The sequence below is a fragment of the Morone saxatilis genome, unplaced genomic scaffold (assembly GCF_004916995.1).
Source record: "Morone saxatilis isolate NCDOM2014 unplaced genomic scaffold, NCSU_SB_2.0 Contig23, whole genome shotgun sequence".
NCBI classification, from domain to species: domain Eukaryota; kingdom Metazoa; phylum Chordata; class Actinopteri; family Moronidae; genus Morone; species Morone saxatilis.
Window position 1 is genome coordinate 23,109,508 of NW_023339796.1, and position 6,877 is coordinate 23,116,384.

General features: G+C 43.4%; 1 protein-coding gene across 1 annotated transcript in view; it reads right to left on the reverse strand.

Annotated features, from left to right (window-relative positions):
* Nucleotides 1-6,877, reverse strand: part of ctnnd2b (catenin (cadherin-associated protein), delta 2b) — a 123,567-nt gene that overhangs the window by 22,882 nt on the left and 93,808 nt on the right. The window lies entirely within an intron of this gene.

The following is a 6,877-nucleotide window of genomic DNA, read 5'->3' on the forward strand; positions in this document are numbered from 1 at the left end:
CTGTAACAACCAAACACCAATGCCAATCCATCTCAATTATCTGACTAGTCTAATCTTCTGGCACTTTCATCTTCTTTAACTCTCCCACACATAACCCGAAAAAATTATCAATCATGCCATATGCATCTGTTATTTTAACGCACTCACTTTTCCTGTCCCCAGCACCACATGGGCAACACTATAACACACAATTATTCGACAATACCTAGTACGACAACCATTCGCCATACCAACCACTAAACCATTCTCTTCATACAGCACATCCATCGACATATTCCTCTTCCACCAGAGCCAGTTTTCCATCCAATCTGACCAAACACAAACATATTCTCACAAACCAAAACATCCAACTAGCCACACAGCATCATATCTACATCAACAAATCTTACCACAGGGTGTACACAATTCCAACTAGGCACAAACCATCCGCAAAACCACCAAACACATTCACCAGAACCACTCCGCGCATCTATGCCAATCGAATCGCCATGACCTCTCTAATCCCGATCTTGCTCCATGTAATCCATTGCATAACCCATTTCCATTGCTCTATCCGTTCCATTAATGATCTAGATTTGTGCAAGTAAACAAGAAACAGGAAGCTGAGAATTATGGTTTTAATCAGTCCTAATGCTGTTTGTAATTAGAGTTAATGCCATCTGATTCGCTTGTGTCAACACCTCACGAGAACACATGCGTCTCCTGCATCTCAAAATGAGTCGCGGACATCACGTACGCAGCGAGCGAGCGCCTTCTGTCCAGAGCCTTCTCAACCAACGTCCCCAACCCCTCCGTCGCCCTCTCTAATCTCCCTAAGCCGAAATTAACCAGCATACTCCATATCTACACAGCACCACGACAGCACACCAACCAAACACACAAAACACATCAACAAGAAACATACCACAAGAAGACAACATTAGCCCTTACTACTATTTAAAAACATACAACTGAAAACAACTATTTTCATGTGTGCCACGCACAGTGAGGTCACAAGCCACATACAACAGCCATATGCCTATGCATCTAGACAACAGCAAACTGCATAATGCTCGAGCCGGGAAGTGCGCGAGATCTGGGGCCGTCTTTTACCCAGAAGAAAAAAGACACCAGCGCCACTGACTCCACTATAGGCCTTATATACAATGCTCTAGCTCGATCCATTGGACTAAACTCACAGCAAAAAACTGGCCCACGCAACACACTATCGCTTTGGCTCTTCCATCCGACTCAACCCAGGAACACACCTGTCTACCAAAAACCCTCGCCAACTCAGAACTACACCTATACCTTCTTCTCACCCAGCTCCTTCAATACAGTCTTCCAACTGTTCTGAGTCTTCAAACAGTACGCCCAGCTGACCTTATCTAAAGGAACACCAACGGCTCCGACTGCACGATGTCCCACGTCACCAATGGGCGCTTACATGTGACATATGGGCTCAGACAACCAACAATTAAAACCAGCTACAACACAAAACTAATATAAACAATACACTAAAAAGTATGCATCCCATAGCTGCTACAAATAGCATCTTACTAGATCTGAGAAGCGCAACACCTTGCGAGACGTATATCGGCGCCATACAGCCCGTTATCTCCCCACATTCGGGTCTGAAACCTGACCTTAGTCCCTTCTCATGGCAACAGTAACAGTAGAACTTACCTCAGCGACTCGTGTCAGTAAATTTCTCGTACGCTAAAACTATGCGGACACGCCAACACATCGAACAGTCTGGATCTCCACATCCCACCAGCACCACAGTAAAGCAACATTCCAACTGCGCGGGTAAATTCTACTTGGCACTACCACAACACCCAGCACGTCTGGAGTAATAAGCGGGACCCCTGCCAAGCACCATAAACACACAACACCACCGTACAACAATAAGTAATACAGTACAGCAAGTATTGGTACGTCTATAACACACTACACCGGATTCACATTCACGACGCATTATATATATGCCATCCCACAAATCCTATTGAGTACACACGTTAAATAAGCCGAATATATCCGTGCCTGGGGATAACGTTCCAACCTGAATTGAGCGTACTACTTTCCTGACTCACAACCGTGCCTTATTCGGCCCTCGTGATACAACAGAGACGCACTGAGAAACATCGCAACCATATCTTCAAAAATCCTGTCATCCCTGATAGCGAACACCCACTAGCATTAACACACAATTCTAGCGAGTCTCATACCAAACCTACAACGAGAAATCCAAGATTTTTTCACCTAGCAGCAGCCCCTAAGCTTCCCCAACATTCCCTATCACTTAGGTACATATACTCATTCCACTACTCGATCCTGTACACCAGCCTGGTCACGTTCTCATCTTGCACTTTGCTTATACAGTCGACTTAAATACTAATACAATCATCAATAGCCTTTAAAATATGTATGAAATCTACCTGTACTAAGTCTAGTACTACAGATATACGGAAGAAATCCATTCTGAAACCTGCATACTCGACGAGCATGATCCTCAGATTCAAATACAGCCTAGCAGGCCTCCTACGACCCGGATAAGTCAGCTTGTAGTCAGGGCGGTTTAACAAGATGGGACAATCCTCTCTAATAGCTACCACTACATACTCAATGAAGGGACATCAAACATGGCGACAAACCGGATGAAATTGACGCAGCTGTACAAGTAACTGTACCCGACCGCAGTGCCAAAAGACGCTCCCCAGAGGTCGGAAAAAACGACTCGTGAAGTCGGACACTCAAGCGACCCCGAGTTCAAGTTACCAAGGGCTACCCAAGTATCACACTAGTCAACCATGTGGTTTACATTTCTAACACCTTGTGCTCTGTGTGTATACCAAAATGAAGAAGTCTCGTGACACATAGCAATGTATACTTTACCTAGCTAGGGCCTCCGTGCTTCACAGTCTTATATGTGTAATACGCCTCATAGTTACTTTTGTACAGGCTGCTGCAGTCTACAATTGGCTAAGATGCTCCAATGTTCCGCTATGACCGAGACAATCCGAGTTTTGGCAGAAAATCAGACAGCACGTCGTTACTCAAAACAGAATACCTTCAGATATCAACTGAAAGATGATGTGCTAATATGTAATGAACCATGTAATCGCGGTGGCACCCGTAAACCCACCATACATCCCACTACTGATAACCGCACTTTACCGCGATCGTCATTTCCGTCCGTGCTCGCTCTCCGACTCCGTCGTCGTTTGTCCCAACAAACGCAAAACCCGCGGTTACTTGGCCGTTTTCCGAGACGATGTCGACGCGTCACTCCCGAGTTGCAATCGCGACTTACCAGAACAACACACCGAGACAAAACGAACGCACCACAAATGTAATGTGCAAGGAGTACAGAGTGATCACCCTACTCTGCAGTTACCCTCAGCTCTATGTAGCACTTAGCCTCTTTTAGCTCATTGTTTTAGTTTTGGCATGTAGTTTACTGTTCTCTTCAGCCTACATGAAGCTCAATTTCAGACAAAGCAGGCACACTACCTGACTAAAGTTAGTGATTAGGTAGTGTACGTACTGGAATATATAGTAGCTTAAGATTCAAATTGAATGTGTTTCTCAAGAGTTGGTGAAGACCAAAACAATGTGAGAGTGGATATTTGACTTGCATTCGTCACATGACCACAAATGTTTTCTACAAACGGATCACAAGCATATTCATCCAAAGACCCCAGTTGAAATCAGGTCAAACATCTCTTTCTTCCATTAGTATAGCAACTGTTTGTTGTATGCTGACCCCCAGTGGAGTCTTAAATTACAGGAGCATCATGTTTTAATTACTCAGCCAAATAATCTCTTGAATTTTTTTGGGTGTTAACAAGCTGCTGTGTTCTAGTCTGCATCTCCCCTGGCCTCTAACTTGAGCCTTAATGCAAGGTTACCTGAGTACGCACACACACAAAAACAGGCCACTGATCGAAAGCTATAGCACAGTGCAACATATCACTAAGGACTCACACAGATCAACAACAAAATAAAAGCACTAGAACTGTACTACCACTTTATATCCTTCTTTCTTTCACACATTTCCTTTGGATACCACCTGTTAATGGATTCAATTCAATTAAACTCAGTCAATTTGGCATAATTAATCCCTCTGAAGCGTTTCCCATTGCAAGTCAACAGGGCTGCAGATTATCTCTCATTATGATCTTTTAGTGTGAAGAATCTAAATAATGAGGAAAAAAACGCACTGCTGGAGAGAAGGTTATGTGTCTGCTAGGGGAGCTTTCACACAGTACAGAATTTGATTAATCCATAGTGTGCCACGCTGCTGTGAGAAAAAAAACGACACAAAAAATGTCACTCTTTTGGTAGAAATAAAAAGGGAGACTGCAGAGTTCTGCTCAATGTCTCTGCATGAGTGTTTGAATTGTGTTTTTGTTACAAGCAGATTGACTTCTGGGAACAATCCAGCCATTTTCAATAAAAGCATATTGCCATTTTTCTGCTCTTGTGACCATTTAGTATAGCATAAGAACACCTAGTATGTTCAGTGTTTGTATGCAAATTGGGTATGGGATAGGTGACAGAATGCACACAAAATGTATAATGATGGACAGTAAATCAAAAGTATCATGAAGCCCATTGTGCTCACACATTCAAAACTGTCTGGGGACTATATAAAGGAGAACAGGGGAGGAGGAGTGGCAGCTGATGTTGTAAAATTCAAATTGAAAAGGTTCTTACTTTGGCACTTAACACAAAATACTGTTTTAGGAAAGCAAAAGACCTGTAGAGAAAGAACAAACAATTGTTTCTGTTGCTGTTATGGAGAGTCATGTTGAGTCATGAAGAAAATGCCTCTGACCCTGTTTACACTTGCCATTTCAAGTATTCATATTACACATTTGTTTACATTGAGCTGCATATACAGTATGCCTCTCTGTTAGCTGGATCACAAATCTGATGTCGTACACCAGTCCAGATCCCGGTGGTAGTGCACCTAAAGCTATTCATTAACTGGTGACAAATATCCATCAACTAATACAAACGGATGGATGGATGGACAAGCAAGACAAATGTTAGACCACCACATGGCTGACCCAGCGTCGCTCGTCTTTTATTCACTGTAAGCCAACGACACTGGGAGCCTGCAGTCACCTTGCTGCATATGCTCTGTCAGAGGCAGCTAGCCTGACAATTATCACTCTAGATAATTTATCTCTTTCCTTTAGCACAGCAGCTAATGGATACAGCTGCAAGCGAAAGGAGTCTGCAGGTGCCTGTGCACCTGTGGGAATAAAATTTCAAGCAAAGACATTCACCAGGTCTTGGCATTGTTTAGACCTAAGAGACATTTTATAGTGTAGTCCTATGGGATAAAATGAGAAACCCCTAGTGACTAACGACTAGTATGTTACAGAAATGGCTGTATCTAACTATAGGCTAACTACAAGGGGTTCTATCAAATGCTTGGTACCCTTCAGCCGCGTTTCCAGAGGGGGGGCGCGTCTGGGGTGGCACTGGCTACTCCTGAAATCTGATTGGCCACCCCAAGTGCCACCTCATTATCCTTCTCTCTTCCACTTGCACTGTATACAGGAGCTATTGTGGACTCCACGATACAGGTATCATATGAAACTAGACTACCGAACACATTCTACTGACACCATGTCATGCTAGCATGTCGGGAAGGGGGCTGAATAACACTACAAAGTCAAGCTAACCCTACATTAGTCAGTGCCCCTCTTGTCCTCCTGGAGTCTGGAAATGCCCCTGGTACCCTCAAAGCAACTTTAATTTCAATAATATGTGCTTTGATCCAGTGTAAATATTATTTAACATGTCAAATGAATATAAAACTTATTTTTGTTCTTTTGCATTTTTAAAAGAAAATCTACTTTGTCTACCAATTAAGGCATGATAAATAAAAAATTAACTTAATAAGCCACCTTAAGGCCCTTGTTATAAAGTCAGTTGATATTTTGCTTTAGTAGTGCGTACAGTATTCTTAAACAAATTTTCAGTTCAATTTGCACAAAGTAGGTGACGAACTAGGTGTTTACTGTGTTCTCTCACCCACACGGATCATTCAGTACATGTACTGAGGATGGATCAGAGAAACACTACAACAAAACCTTGCACAGTTGCGGATGCTGCTTTCTTCTTGTCATTTCAGTGAGACAGGGAGAAATATGGGTAATTTTAGTGTCATTTCAGCTGCCGTAAATCACAGGGCATGTCTGATGCAGTGATGCTTAGGAGGAGTAAAGATTACATATTGGAGAGACAGATGCATTTACACCTCTTAAAAGTCTGGGTGCTATTCAGTGTTCAATGCATATCATTGATATTCAGCTTTCCAGCAGCACAAGTTTCAGCACTTCCTGTTAGTTGGCACGACGGCATATGCACACACAGGGAGTGAAGCAAGCAGTGAGTAAGCAGAGGCAGAAAGTGTGTGTGTGTGTGTGAAAGTGAGAGACAGCGAGGCAGAGACAGGGTGAGACAGAGGAGAAGGAAAGGGATGAAGGAGGGATAGTATGATGAGAGAGAAGAAGTGGAGTAATAGGTGGAGATGGAGACAGAGCGAGGGGGGAAGAAAGTGACTAAAGAGAAAAGAGGTAGAGAGAAAAAATGAGGAAGCGAGGAGGATAATGGGAGATGGAAAGAGAGACGTAGAGAGAGAGAGAGAGAGAGAAAGAGAGGGAGAGAGAGAGAGCAGGTGGCCAGCGATATACCAAACCCGCCATGAAATATTCAATCTTTAATCAGACTCCCAGCATTCCCTAACGAGGCGTGAGAAAGATGAATTAGCCCTTCGAGTTTAGGGAGCTGATCCACACAAAGCCATCTCCTGCAACACACACACACCACCAGACACACGTACAGTATCAAAAGCGACTAAAGCCCTTTGTTAGCACCC